General features: G+C 43.9%; 1 long non-coding RNA gene and 1 pseudogene across 3 annotated transcripts; both read left to right on the top strand.

Moving 5' to 3' along the window:
* Nucleotides 1-2,040: 2,040 nt before the first annotated feature.
* Nucleotides 2,041-4,718, top strand: LOC117443184 (tripartite motif-containing protein 16-like; annotated as a pseudogene).
* Nucleotides 4,719-5,159: 441 nt separating this feature from the next.
* Nucleotides 5,160-8,962, top strand: LOC139433515 (uncharacterized). Of its 3 annotated transcripts, none has more exons than XR_011642971.1 (6): nt 5,160-5,283; nt 6,558-6,745; nt 7,085-7,171; nt 7,491-7,699; nt 7,814-7,941; nt 8,024-8,962. It is a non-coding gene; the product is annotated as an uncharacterized lncRNA (long non-coding RNA). The 3 variants fall into 3 exon arrangements; XR_011642970.1 differs by lacking the exon at nt 5,160-5,283 and adding an exon at nt 5,711-6,281 and having other exon boundaries at nt 7,076-7,171; XR_011642969.1 differs by lacking the exon at nt 5,160-5,283 and adding an exon at nt 5,712-6,281.
* The last annotated feature ends 6,364 nt before the right edge of the window (nt 8,963-15,326 follow it).

The raw sequence follows: 15,326 nt of genomic DNA, 5'->3' as shown, positions 1-15,326 counted from the left end.
AATTTGTGTTCTGTGAAACGGAAAAGGATTTTACATTGAGAGAGCAGAGTGGAGAAGTGCGATCTCAGAGCCTGCCGAGGCTATACATGACTTTGATTTGTTGTTTAAATAGGGGGCCTACAAAACCCCAGGGCCTGATGGCAGGTTAAGGCGGGCTTGCCTGCCTCCCTCACTAAAACATATTTGTACTAGGGCTGTCAAACGATTACAATTTTTAATCAGATTAATCACAGTTTAAAAATTAATTAATCATGATTAATCACCATTCGAACTATGTCCAAAATATGTCATTTATTTATGTATATTGTTGGGAATGGAAAGATAAATGAAAGCAGGCGGATATATCCATTTAACATACAGTATGTATGTTTATTATAAAAAATGTCTGCGTGTCAAAATGAAAGACAACCCACACATCAATCATCAAACCGTGGGGTCTTAATTCATTACGTGTTGATTTCTATCAACGGGGGAGTACTTCAGGAAAGTCGACAGAGGGGGGGCGGCGGCTAGTGGAGTACTTCATGACCACAGAGTGTGAACGTTGTGATCAGCTGTTTTAGCGCAGTTCTCCAGTGAGGGGGGGAGTCTCCCTCCGCAGCCGGTTGGCGTAGTTTTGGCACAGTTCCGTTGTACAGACCGACGTTAACAGCAGCCTGTCTGTGCACACGGAGACCGACTCTGTCGTCCGGTGATCTAACCGCCTTCTGGAAAAGCTTCACAAGTACGTCGGTACGCAAATGCGCTTTGTGACACAAGTGACGGTACGCATTTCAGATTACGCACATAACCTGCGTACCAGTTATGTGCACCCCTGTACCAGAGCCATATTATTACTATGATATGGCTCTGCCCTGTACTACAGCAAGAGTATTCTGCGTCGGGACTTCCTGCAACAACACCACGCCGTTATCAAAGATGTTCTATTGAGAAGACGATCACTACGTGACAAAAGTTTTCAAAACCGTGGCTACTGAAATCAATCTTACTAACTGCGGTCTGTGCAATTTACTCCGCGCGAGTTGGCAGACTTTATTTTGCTTTCTTTAACATCATGTTCATGGTGGGGCTAAGCCACTTCTTGGTATGGGTGTAGCCCCAGCCATACCCTGGCGCTGCCACTGGTGGCACGGGGCGGGCCATTCTGCATAACGCGTTAAATATTTTAACGCAATTAATTCAAAAAATTAATTACCGCCGTTAACGCGATAATGTTGACAGCACTAATTTGTACGCATAGCCATATATCACAGGAGGGTTGCACATGTACTGTACTTGTTTATACCTTTTAAACTTTTCTTTTAAATATTAATCTTCATCACTGTTTATCCTACTCTTCCAGTTTAACACTTCACTTTCAAGCTTTCAACAAAGTCAGTGCATTAATTGAGCTGTAACCATTTTGATTCAAATCATTTCACTTTTCTGCATGTCTCCGCTAAGTTCAGCAGTTTGTAGCTAGGAAGGAGGTTCAGTCTCCTGGATCACGCTAGGTAGGGGTGTCTCTGTGATGGGTTCCTGTGGGGGGGGGGGTCCTGGGAAGGGGACACAGCGGGAGACGACTCCTCGGAGGAACTCACCTCGATGGACTCTAAGGAATCTGAGATTATTTATTCTCCATTGAGACACATCTGTTGGGGGGGTAAAAAGAAAAATATTTACACACACACACACACACACACACACACACACACACACACACACACACACACACACACACACACACACACACACACACAATCAAAACTACTAGTACTTACAGTAAAAAACGACTTACTGTACATTGAACTATTAAATCAATCAGCTATTTCAGGACATTGAGGCGATACATTTACAGTGGAGGAAACAAGTCTTTAACCCCCTTCAGATTTTGTAAGTTTACCAACTTGTTTTACAACTAAAAGCTCTTTTCAAATGAAGAGGAGGTTGTAACCGAGGCTCTGTGTAGGTCAGAGTCTGATAAGCCCTTCCTCTTCTTCCTGCTCTCAGACACAGCCAGCTCCACTCTGTATTTCCTGGTTCCTCCCCTTCAGATCCACACTGAGGAGGAGGAGGGGTAACATGTGGGTAAAGTACAAGAGCTGATAGGCCACATTCACCGCCCACACACATCCTGTTCAGATAACCTGTCACACTAGTTTCAGCTCTCAGGAAGTGAAACTCACACACTCGCTGCTACTGAGAGGTGAAATGGCGCAGAAAGGAGTTCAGCTGGAGCGGGAAACCTTAATATCTTGTCCCATCTGTCTGGATCTACTGAAGGATCCGGTGACCACTTCCTGTGGACATAGCTACTGTATGAAGTGTATTGAAGGCTTCTGGGACGGAGAGCTAATCCACAGCTGTCCTCAGTGCAGGCAGAGCTTCAGACCGAGGCCTGTCCTGCTGAAGAACACCATGTTAGCAGCTTTAGTGGAGGAGCTGAAGAAGACTGGACTCCAAGCTGCTCCTGCTGATCTCTGCTATGCTGGAGCTGGAGACGTGGCCTGTGATGTCTGCACTGGGAGGAAGCTGAGAGCCTGTAAGTCCTGCCTCGTGTGTCTGATATCTTACTGTGACCAACACCTCCAGCCTCATTATGAATCACCTGCCTTTGAGAAACACAAGCTGGTGGAGCCCTCCAAGAAGCTCCAGGAGAACATCTGCTCTCGTCACGATGAGGTGATGAAGATATTCTGCCGCACTGATCAGCAGAGTATCTGTTATCTCTGCTCTGTGGACGAACACAAAGGCCACGACACGGTGTCAGCAGCTGCAGAGAGGACTGAGAGGCAGAGAGAGCTGGAGGGGAGTCGACTCAACATCCAGCAGAGGATCCAGGACGGAGAGAAGGAGGTGAAGCGGCTTCAGCAGGAGGTGCAGGCCGTCAACGGCTCCGCTGACAAAGCAGTGGAGGACAGCGAGAAGACGTTCACTGAGCTGATCCGTCTCATGCAGAAGAGAAGCTCTGACGTGAAGCAGCAGCTCAGATCCCAGCAGGAGAGAGAAGTGAGTGGAGTCAGAGAGCTCCAGGAGAAGCTGGAGCAGGAGATCTCTGAGCTGAAGAGGAGAGACGCTGAGCTGGAGCTGCTGTCTCACACAGAGGACCACAACCAGTTCCTGCTCAGCTACCCCTCCTCCCTGCCAGCCCCCCTCAGTGGAGCTACACACTCCTCCAGCACCAACATCCGGCCTCTGAGCTACTTTGAGGACGTGACGGCGGCCCTGTCAGCAGTCAGAGACAAACTACAGGACGTCCTGAGAGAGGAATGGACAAACGTCTCACCGACTGAAGTGGATGTTTTACTGTCAGCAGCAGAGCCCGCCTCCAGAGCTGGGTTCTTAACATATTCACAGGAGATCACTCTGGATCCAAACACAGCAGCACACACAGCTGGTATTATCTGAGGGGAGCAGAAAAGCAACACTCATGAGACAAGAACAGCCTTATTCCAGTCACCCAGACAGATTCACTTATTGTCCTCAGGTCCTGAGCAGAGAGAGTCTGACTGGACGTTGTTACTGGGAGGTGGAGCGGAGAGGGAGAGCAGTTCGTGTAGCAGTCGCATACAAGAATATCAGCAGAGCAGGGAGGGAAAGTGTATTTGGAAACAATGACAAATCCTGGGCGTTATATTGTGACCAAAACAGTTATTCATTTCGTTACAACAGCATCCTCACTCCCGTCTCAGGTCCTCCGTCCTCCAGAGTAGGAGTGTACCTGGATCACAGAGCAGGTGTTCTGTCCTTCTACAGCGTCTCTGAAACCATGACTCTCCTCCACAGAGTGCAGACCACGTTCACTCAGCCGCTGCATGCTGGAGTGTGGCTTTATGATTATGGAGACACTGCTGAGTTTTGTAAACTCAAATAGCCTGGAGTCCTTGGAGGAACTCTTCTACTTCTTGAACTCACCGTGTGTCCATCAGAGCTGATTGTCCATGTCTTCACTGCAGAGATCAGCTGTCAATCAAACACGATGGGCGGGGCTTCAACATCTTCTTCATGTTCTGTAGATGTTGGACTTTCTTCCGGCTCCTTCCTGTGTCTGTGTAGCCACGGAGGCTGTCACTGCTCAGGAGGATCCTTGTTCACCTGAACCGATGTGTAAACTTTGCTCTAAATCTGTGTTGGATATTTCTTTTGATTCTTGTTGTTGTTTCTCTCGTAGCGCACGAGTCTTCAGAGAGGAAGCAGCAGAGCTTCTTTTATTGTACACATTTTATTCTGGTTCTAAAACAATAGAGGCATTTATAATCACATGTATTCTTTCTGACAGATTAAATGTTATTGTTGCTGAATTAACTAAAACACGAGTTCCCAGGTGGCTATGACACTTATTTCATCATGTTTATTTAAAATGATATTACTTGCTGTCATGATCATAATCAATAAGTACATCATTCATCATTCTGCTGTAAATAGCTTAGAGTCTTTGCTCGGGAAATACATTGTATAATATTACAGTTTTGCAGACTAATTGTTGTTGTTGTTGTTGTTGTTGTTGTTGTTGTCCAAATAGAAATTGGGCACTCTGATGTTTTATAGAACATTAATTATCATGATAATAATCAATAAGTAAATCATGTCTGACTCTGTTTGAAATAGCTGAGATGAAACACATGGTGTGGAGAAAGAGAGACTGGTCATGAAATCATTGAACAGACTTCACTGATGGGATGTGTGATTACATGAAATGTTTGGGTCATTAATAAAGGTTTGTCTTTCAAAAACACAAACAGGATGTTCTTCTTGTGTCCAAGGTGCTACGAAGCTGATGGAGAACATGTGGAAGTGATCTGAGACTAAATGAAGCTCAGCGCAAGTTCAACCAGGAAGACCGTCTTTACTCATTCATTTACTATTTCCATGTTACTACTCTCTCTCCTCTCAATCAGTGATCGGGGGCGGAAAAGGTTGTGGCGGATAGTCAGTCTTGAGCATGCACGTGCACACATAGACCTCAAAGTGGGCTTGAGCCCCTGCCCTTTTTCTTCCTCCAGAGAAAGTGCCCTTTTTATGGGGTGCTTCTTATTTTATTTTTATGTTTTTAAATAAATGAATATGTATCTACTGCTGTTCGCGCACACTTTCCAAAAAGATATTGCTTGAATAAAAAATGTAAATATCAGGTCGGGAGATTAGACTGTGAAGTTCCGCTGCTCTCTCCCTCCCTCTCTCCCTCCCTCCCTCCACGTCTCGCGCACAGCGTTGCGGACATCGGCAGTCCCTTCAGACAGACAGGTAGCAGCACCTCCCACTTTACTGTCCCACATCATGCCGGCTTTACTTGTTATTTTGAAGGTGAGTGGTGATGAACAAATGACTAAGCTGCCGGTGTGTGAAAGACACACTCAGAAGCCAAAGTACAGAAGAGAGGCTTTCTGATCTCCTCCTCCTCGCTATTGAGAAGGACATTCCTGTTATCAGGGCTGGACTGGGACAGCAAATCGGCCCTGGCATTTAGACCCAGACCGGCCCAAATCCATAAAACAAACGAATAGTAGCGGTTATTGACAAGAAGAATAACTCAGTATAATTTTAAAAACGCTATTATTATCCTTTTTACGTACCAGGGGCAAACTAAACTAATACATACAACAAGTATGTGTAACTATCAATCATTAGAAATTAGACCTTCAAACCCTCTCACAAAGCGAACAGTGACCGAGCACTAATAGGGGGGTCTGGTGGTGGAGGGGGCGGGGAGGGAGCGGATCAACAGCTTGAGCAGCTGTCAACTCAACTTTGTAAATAACCAACAAAAGACGATCACCGGTTCATCTTGTTTTTGGCTTGAGAATAGTTTGGGCAGCGTGAGAGCGTGAGATTGAGAGTGAAAGCGTGTGTCACACGCAAGATGCGTGAGAGTTGGCAACCCTGGAGTACCTGCTGCAGGTGGGCCGACCCGTTCTACAAGAGGGAGACATTAGGCTTGTTTGAGACGAGCAAGACCTGCGCATTTGCGATCAACGTCTTGCTAGTGCGTTGCATGATGGTTAGTCATTTTGTCCGACTTGCTCTGGAGGCTCGCCCACATGAGACTTTGAAATCTCGCGGGACAAAGACGCCCGCAGCCTTAAGAGCGAGGCGAGGCGAGTTGGCACCATAGACATATAAAGAGTAGACGCCGCATTGGCTGCTGGGGCGCAAGAAATACGGCCGCCATCTTGGACCGGTCATCCTACAGACATTCTACCCAGAGACAGCAGAGGTTTCAAGATGCCAGAGCACTGTGCAGCATATTGCTGTGCAAATCGGCGGACGATTGCGAACAGGGGTCGGGGGATTACTTTTCACAAGTAAGATTCAACATTATAATTGGTTGTATTTTGTAAATAGAATATTATTGTACTGTATTGATGTCCGCCAGCGAAATCGTAGCCAGCAAACATTATGTTCATGGCCAACTGAGACTTTATAAATCGCTGCTGTAACAAGTGAATGTCCCCGTTGTGGGATGAATAAAGTAAAATCTAATCTAATCTATCTAGGAAGAAGAAAGAAGAAAATAAGCTTGACCTCCTTCTTAAAATGTTTTTGTGTTGACTCTCAAATCTCCCGTTTTTATTTTGAAGGTTTCCCAAAGACAAAGATATGAGAAAGAAGTGGGAAGTTGCTTTGAGGAGGGAAGGGTTCACTGCAAGCGAGTCATCCGTGATTTGCAGTGAGCATTTTAAGCAGGACGAGTTTGACAGGACAGATTGTCCGACTCAGAGATGGTGTTATTCCCTCCATCTTCAGCTTCCCGGTTCACCTCCAAAGAGTAGGTGTATCATCATACGGTTATTAGCATTCATAAATGTAAATATTCTATTATCAAGTGTGTGTGTGTGTGTGTGTGTGTGTGTGTGTGTGTGTGTGTGTGTGTGTGTGTGTGTGTGTGTGTGTGTGTGTGTGTGTGTGTGTGTGTGTGTGTGTGTGTGTGTGTGTGTGTGTGTGTGTGTGTGTGTGTGTGTGTGTGTGTGTGTGTGTGTGTGTGTGTGTGTGTGTGTGTGTGTGTGTGTGTGTGTGTGTGTGTGTGTGTGTGTGTGTGTGTGTGTGTGTGTGTGTGTGTGTGTGTGTGTGTGTGTGTGTGTGTGTGTGTGTGTGTGAGCCGGAAAAGGGCAGAAAAGCTGAAGAGAGCCTGTCTGTGGCCCCTCAGGACGACCCAGAAGCTTCAACCTCACACTCACAACCTCAGCTTAATGATGTGAGTATTTCTATTTTCAACATCATTCATAATGGTCCTAGACAAAGTAAAATCTCTCTTGTTTGCTACCACTCATATTAAACACACTCACAAATAAACACATACACACACAATTGAAGACATGTTGAACATGCATTCCTGGCACACGCACACACACACACACACACACACACACACACACACACACACACACACATGATGCTGGCAGTGGCTTTGACAGGTGATGACTATAAGAAAGAATGTGGGCCATACTCTAGTTGTGTCAAAGTGATGTGTGTGAAGTGAAACATCACTCAAACCATGTTCATCCCTCTTATAGGATCATAGCGATGTCTCGCCTGCTTCTCCTACTGCTCTTAAGGCCAGACTCAATGAAGCTTTAGCAAGAGTGGAGAGTCTCGAGCGAGAGAGGAAGAATGCCATGGCTAGAGAAAAGAGGGCAGAGACCACAGTGAGGAGTCTTTTGGGGGATTTGAGGGAAAAGAACCTCATTAATGAAGAACTCAAAGAGGCTTGATTTCTACTCCGGTAAGATGAAAGTAGCACTTTGAAATTCATGTACATCTTACTCTTACACTCTTTATTAAACTCCTTTGTTATTATATGAAGGGGACTTATTAATTTTTTCTCATACAATTTCAGATCTTCAAATAGACTTCAAGGCAAAGCAGGGCCATGAGTACTCCAAGGACCACAGAGAGTTTGCCCTCACACTCCATCTACATGGTCCAAAGGCATACAAATACCTCAGAGAGACTAAAAAAAAAAAGGTAGTCTTAATGTTGTTCAATTTCATTTTTGGAAATTACGGTTGCAAGTACGTTAAATAGCTACTTCTCAATTTTTTTACAGGTGGCTGTGTTCGGTGGATGGCAAGCCTGGCCTGAACAAGATGATGCTGAATATGCTGGAGAGAAGATGCCAGGACGACCAGGCTAAACATGGATGTGTTTCACTCATGTTGGATGCCATGGCCATCAGAAAACATGTGCAATATAATCCACATAACCAGTCAATGTCTGCTTTTGTCGACATGGGTGATGGAAACAATGAGACCGATGCTGCTACTGAGGCTCTTGTGTTCATGGTGGTTGGCCTACACGGACATTGGAAGGCTCCCATTGCATATTACCTGACGAAGTCTTTGTCACCTGAAACACAAAGGGTCCTAATCTAAATCTAAAATCTAATCTATCTAGGAAGAAGAAGGAAGAAAATAAGCTTGACCTCCTTCTTAAAATGTTTTTGTGTTGACTCTCAAATCTCCCGTTTTTATTTTGATGGTTTCCCAAAGACAAAGATATGAGAAAGAGGTTCTCAGTCATGCTTTGGAGGAGCCGCATGCACGGGGCATTCGGGTGTCATGAGCAACTTTGTGTAAATATGGTTTGGGCGGGGTGGTGTCATGTTCTTGTGTTTAACTTGAACATTTACATTTTTTATATAGATGTAGAAGTACATTTTCATTTTTTATGACATAGATATTCATTTTTACTGATATATAACTTCTGTCTATGTATAATGTATTATTGTTTCTTCATTTTTCAACTTATTAAAATAGCTGAGTATAGGCCTACACAGTCTGCTTCACTATCATATATAGACCATTAGTGTTTTTTTATGTGTGTGTGTATATATTATATATCGTGTGTCTTTTGCAAAATACCTATCATACATAACATAGGCTATCAAATACCAGAATATTCTATTGCTGTTAAGCCTACTATGAATATTAAAATACGCCGAATCATGTGTCCGGTATCATGCCTACATATATGACGTTTGCAGAAAACCCCCCCCGTGAAAATCAGTTTTGTATTCAGCGAGTTATGATTGATAAAATGCGCAGACACTTCATTGCGCCTGCCAGACAGATCACACTGAGTGGAGCGGGTGACCGGTCCAAGATGGCGGGCCCACGGCTCGTCAGCGCCAATAGGCAGTAGCGGTCGATGCGGCGTCTACTCTTTATATGAATATGGTTGGCACAGTTGCTCTCCACGAGCTGCGGAAGCGAAATGCTTGATGGGAAACAGCTCGCTGGTATCTCGAGCTGAGCGCTCATTGGTGGGTTTTACCACGTGCTGCTGATGAAGCTCTCCAATTGGCTGGCAAAAGTTTGTTGTTGTTTTGTGTCAGTTTTACGTAGCCACATCCATTCCCGTTTTTCATCATTGTTCCACAATGTTTATCATCATGACATTAATATCTATATATTTTATACTATACTGCTTACCGTTTTCATACTTTATATATCTTAGCATATTCATACACACTGTTCATACTGCTCTCAGGCTGATATCTAGTGTATTCATACACACTGTTCATACTGCTCTCAGGCTGATATCTAGTGTATTCATACACACTGTTCATACTGCTCACAGGCTGATATCTAGTGTATTCATACACACTGCTCTCAGGCTGATATCTAGTGTATTCATACACACTGTTCATACTGCTCACAGGCTGATATCTAGTGTATTCATACACACTGTTCATACTGCTCACAGGCTGATATCTAGTGTATTCATACACACTGTTCATACTGCTCACAGGCTGATATCTAGTGTATTCATACACACTGTTCATACTGCTCACAGGCTGATATCTAGTGTATTCATACACACTGTTCATACTGCTCTCAGGCTGATATCTAGTGTATTCATACACACTGTTCATACTGCTCTCAGGCTGATATCTAGTGTATTCATACACACTGTTCATACTGCTCTCAGGCTGATATCTAGTGTATTCATACACACTGTTCATACTGCTCACAGGCTGATATCTAGTGTATTCATACACACTGTTCATACTGCTCTCAGGCTGATATCTAGTGTATTCATACACACTGTTCATACTGCTCACAGGCTGATATCTAGTGTATTAATACACACTGTTTATTCATCATTCTATATGTTATTCTGTAGATTGTGTACATTACTTTCCACTTCACTGCTTGTTGCACCTGGTTAGAAGCTAAACTGCATTTCGTTGTCTCAGTACCTGTAATATGTGCAATAACAATAAAGTTTCTCTTTAAGTTAAACCAAATCATTAAAATAAAATCTATTGTAATGTAATGATTTGGTTTAACCTTATTTATTGAATACATCATTTAAAATGGCAAGATTAAATCAAATTACATCCATGTTGTACACATCATAAAGCTTAAAGTGGCAGCTAAAGAATTAACACAGCAGCAGGTCTGTTCAGTTCATGCTCATGAAGCTTCATGTGTGCGGATCTGAAGGGACTGATCATCTGTAGCCTGTCCACCTATCAGTTTGCAAACATTAAGAGGGAGGAGCATTTCTAATGATGGAACCCAGTCACTGGTGTGGTTCCTCATCATGACTGAATTAACAAACCTATATAAAGCAATGGAGATCACCTTTGTCTACAGTGGGTCAAATGGAATTTGTGGTGCTTACACTGCGTGATGGACAGGGAGACATCACTGTAAGACATTTCCCAAAGACTACAAAATGGTGAGTAAATAACTAAATTGCATTCCAACAATCTGGATATGATTTTAAATTATGTAAATTATTTTTCAGATAACAGTTTAGCAGCTGCACTTATGCAGCAAGCAAGGGCTGCAACAAATGCACAAGGTAATCTATCATTTAAATCAAAAATGGTATTGTCTTTTAATGCAAATCAAACAAATGACATATTCATGTTTATTGTAAACAAATATTTAATTTTCTCTCAATCACAGTCCCTTTAGATCATGTCATTCTCCATACAATACATGTGGGATTTCTATTGCATCCACTTCATCTGCAACGAAAAACGCCAACGCAATTTCCGCCATCGCAAACCCAGCCAGTCAAGCCGACTCCGAGTCCGAGCTGTCCGACTTAAGACGAGCTTTTTGACACCTCCCCCGGCTGCGATCGGCTACTCTCGTCTACTTTCGAGGCGAGCCGCAACGCGTCTCAAACAAGCCTCTCGGTGAAAAAAACGGGGTTTGTCAAACAGAGCACATGGTGTAGGCCAAACGATAGCTGGGGATTCTGGGTAGTGTAGTGTCTTCTGCCATCCTTTACTCAGAAAACATATTTGTTTCTCCGAATCGAAGGGGAAAAATACAAAAGCATTGCACACAATTTAAACCAATCAATGTTGTGTAATTAACAAGGATAATCCGGTGTTTTTTAGTCGATGAGTAGTGCAGATATCACTGTAAAATCAATCGACAGTAAGAGGAGTACTTACTTCCGGGTGTACAATTCTCCGTTATCCAATGGGAATGGATGCTCACATTGCCTTTAAGGGCAGCCGGCATAAACGAATGCCGTGCTTCCATGAGCGTCAAATCCCGCCGCAGATGGGAATACATTGCAATCAGTTGAAAGCTATTTGCGTCCCTTTATGACGCTGAAGGAGACTAGGAGCGTCAAAATTGGACGCCACGGACACTGACCAAACGTCGCTATTGGACGCTTAGGGAGTGAGAGTGTGTTGTAGTTTCAGCCAGGACAAGATTAAGAACAGGAGCATAGCACCACACATGGACATGAGTGGGTGACTGGGAGGTCATCAGTGCAGCAAATCCTTTGTACCGGCCTTGCATATTGGATGCTCCATCTGTTGCATTACCTATACACACATGCCCTTGTCCAGTTTCAGATGCATGAAGTATTGTCCGGTGGATGCATGGCACTTCACTAAAGCCACAAGCCTCTCTTGCACAGTCTCATTGACATATTTTAAGATGACTGAACACTGATCCTGAGAAGTTATGTCTTGTGTTGTGTCCAGCTGAACAGAAGACATCCCGGCCTTCTGGACATCACTGGAGATACTTTCTTTGATGAGACTACCAACAGTTTCTATCATGGAGTTAACAGTAGTTTTGGAGAGTAGGGTGATGAGAGACCCTCTACCTTTTCTTCCACTGGATTGGTGCAATTTCTTGCTCTTGTCTACGCAATCATCCAGATGCTCTTTTAAGCAGACATCATACTTTCCTAATAAAAGGATGAGCTCCAAAATGTTACCGTGGTCCACGGTGTTGTCAGCTAGCATATATGCTCCCTCATTCTCCACCTGCCTGGACTTTCACCACACGCTCCAAAACCTGACGTCTCTTTCGGACTTGTTCCCTATGAGCAGACATCGGACTGCCAGCAAACATGCTTTCGATGTCTGCTTTAGAGCACCGTAAGAAAAAAGCTTCAGCACAGGTTGAATGTGTAATGCTCTTTTCGTGCTCCTCTGTACGCTGGTGTGCGTGCGTCCAATCTGACATTCCAGTTATAAATGTGCCAGTGTCAGTCCTCTTCCCAAATGCCAGACATACAAAACAAAACAACATATGACGTCCCTTGCAATATGACGCCACTTTCTGCTGGTGCCATCTTTACAGGTGAATACCGTCTGCACAACTGGACTTCTGGTATGTTGTTGTGGGTGCTGTTCTAAAAACATCTGTAACATAGACGGGCAAAGTAATCTATGTCCTCCTGCTCTTTGCTCTCCTCACTCTCCTCCTCTGGGGTGCTGCCTGGCTCAACACGATGATACAGAATGAATGGATTCCCTGATAGAGGTCCATCCAAATAGGCATTGACACAATACCACACAGTTAATGGTCAAAACTACATGTGTGCCTCCATTTTTTATCTATTTCTATATTATTCATTCTATATATTGTCAATCAAAACTACCACAACAAGCTGACTATAAACATTTTCTTCAGGTCCCAAAAGACCACTGTTGCCCTTATAACCAAATAAGTAAATACACTAAACGAAACAAGCTGCCAGCTGACAGTAATTGTTCATGAATGTTGGTTAACTTTCAATGAGACAACTATCAGAGTCCCATTAAGCTATATTTTAACTTGCCAGGGAAAACCTAAAAAAGCCAGCTTACTAGCTTGTAGGCTAACGAATGTTTCTCTTATAATATGTGTCTTATTAGTGCTTCATCAAAGGGATATTAATGGGTTCCAGAACTACAGAGTATCATAACCTTAATAATAATCTTTTCCTAATTTTCTTAGCTTCTGCTTACCGCCAGTTCTCCTCGCTCTCCCCACTCGCGCTGATCTCTCTCCCTCTCATCATCTTCCTCACCACCAATATCGGCCACGGGTTAGAAGAAGATGGACCTGCACCTGTACTAAACATGTCGGTTATTTTGACACAAGCGGCAGCATCAGCACGAAGGGCCTGCTTTTTTCTTGCCCGCAATTGTTCTGCTCTCCCTTTTCGCTTGGCCTTCGCCATTTCTAACTCGAACTTTTTTTTTCCGAAAAAAAAAAGGCAGTTTGGCTTCAACGGCCGGCTCACCTCCTGGGGGCGTGATTTAATGATGCACACCGAGTGGCCCAAAGGGGGAGGTGATTAAAGATTTGATTGGGCCGGCCCAGTGTCAATTACTAAAAACATTTAAACAGAGGGCCAATCTACCCGTCTTATGGGCCGGGACTTCAGAAAAAAAAAAAAAATGACGTGTCGGCCCAAAAGGCACGTCGGCCCACCGGGAAAATGCCCGGTATGCCAGATGGCCAGTCCACCCCTGCCTGTTATCCACAGTGAAGTAATACACATCTACTGTACATGGACATGGCCCCCAGAAGGTTGCTGCTGTAAGGGAGGAAGGAGAGACAGCAAGTGAAGACACAACAACATATTTAACAACTTCCAAGTGCAAAGAAAGATACAAGATACAAAGAAAGTTAGTAACAAAAGAAGTTATTAACAAAATATTTAATTTCAGATTTCAAGCAGTGGCGGTTCTACGGGGTGGCACGGGGTGGCAGCTGCCACCTCAGAAAAATGCCTTTCCAGTTGGCAGCTTTGTTTTGAAATAAAAGTTGTGGCCCATCGGACATTTATCAGATAAAATCTCTAATGTCCGAGTGCAAGTGAATGCAGCACAAGACGCGAGCTTTGTAACCCCTCCCCCGGCCTTGGCGAGAGCGTGGAAATATGATTGGTGGCGATTTCATTTGAACGGGGGGACGGCGCAAAACGAGAAGCATTCGGATCCAAGTAGATGGAAGGAATGAGGTTTGGCTGTACTCAGCATTGAATGAAAACGCACCATAGCTTTAAATCTTAATAAGTTTGTGAGGCGTTTTGCTGAACAAGATGGTAATCGCCACATTCAGCTGTTATAGGCAACTTGATGCTCTGCTCACGGATGACTCGATGAGCGTAATAAACTGTTAAGATGATGACCTTACGTGTGCATAACATTTTTCTTCTTTGAGGGGGTCTGCCCCCAAAAAACAGTTTCAAGTCCTGAGAAAATCAAATAAGACGGTGTGTAGAACTACACTGCCCAGCCAAAAAAAGTAACCACTTTGATTTAACTATAGGCCAGTAGGTAAAGACTTTCCACTGGATAATAACTGCACTGAAAAAAAAGGCCGTTGGATTAACATGATTTTAATATAGAAACCGGTTGCACACATTAAAAACACGTGTACTCAAAACTATTCCATTATGTTAGAGACACACAACTATGTAATGTCAAAGAAACATGAAATTGTTATGTTTATTTGAATATTTCCTTTCATATAGGTATATTCATTTACCCTATGTTTAACCAACATGACTTTTTTATGTTCATTTTAGGCTTTTAATAAGCTCAGTATATTTAACTTGTACCTTTTAAAGCAACATGATTTCTTTATTTAAGCTTCACTGTAAAAAGTCTGTTGGACTTAAGTAATAAAAAACATGGTACACATATTAAAATCATGTGTACTCAAAACTATTCCATCGACTCCACCCTTTCCTACCATTCCCATGTCAAATCAGTCACCAAATCGGCTTTCTACCACCTGCGGAACATTGCCAGACTCCGACCGTCACTCTCGGAGTCGGTTGCCGAGACCCTGGTGCATGCATTTGTCACCACCCGCTTGGACTACTGCAATGGTGTCCTGTTCGGGGTTCCCAACAAAACCCTGGACAGGCTCCAGTATGTCCAAAACTGTGCAGCTCGGGTCCTCACACACACAAAGCCCTGGCAGCACATCACTCCCACCCTCATCCACCTCCACTGGTTGCCGGTCAAGTTCCGCATAAACTATAAAGTCCTCCTCCTGACCTACAAGTCCCTCCATGCCCTTGCCCTCCAGTACCTATCGGACATCCTTCACCCGCATGCCCCACCCCGGAACCTGCGG

This window comes from Pseudochaenichthys georgianus, unplaced genomic scaffold, assembly GCF_902827115.2.
Source record: "Pseudochaenichthys georgianus unplaced genomic scaffold, fPseGeo1.2 scaffold_552_arrow_ctg1, whole genome shotgun sequence".
NCBI lineage: Eukaryota > Metazoa > Chordata > Actinopteri > Perciformes > Channichthyidae > Pseudochaenichthys > Pseudochaenichthys georgianus.
Note: the sequence above shows the minus strand (reverse complement) of the source record. Positions and strands in the feature narration are given on the sequence as shown.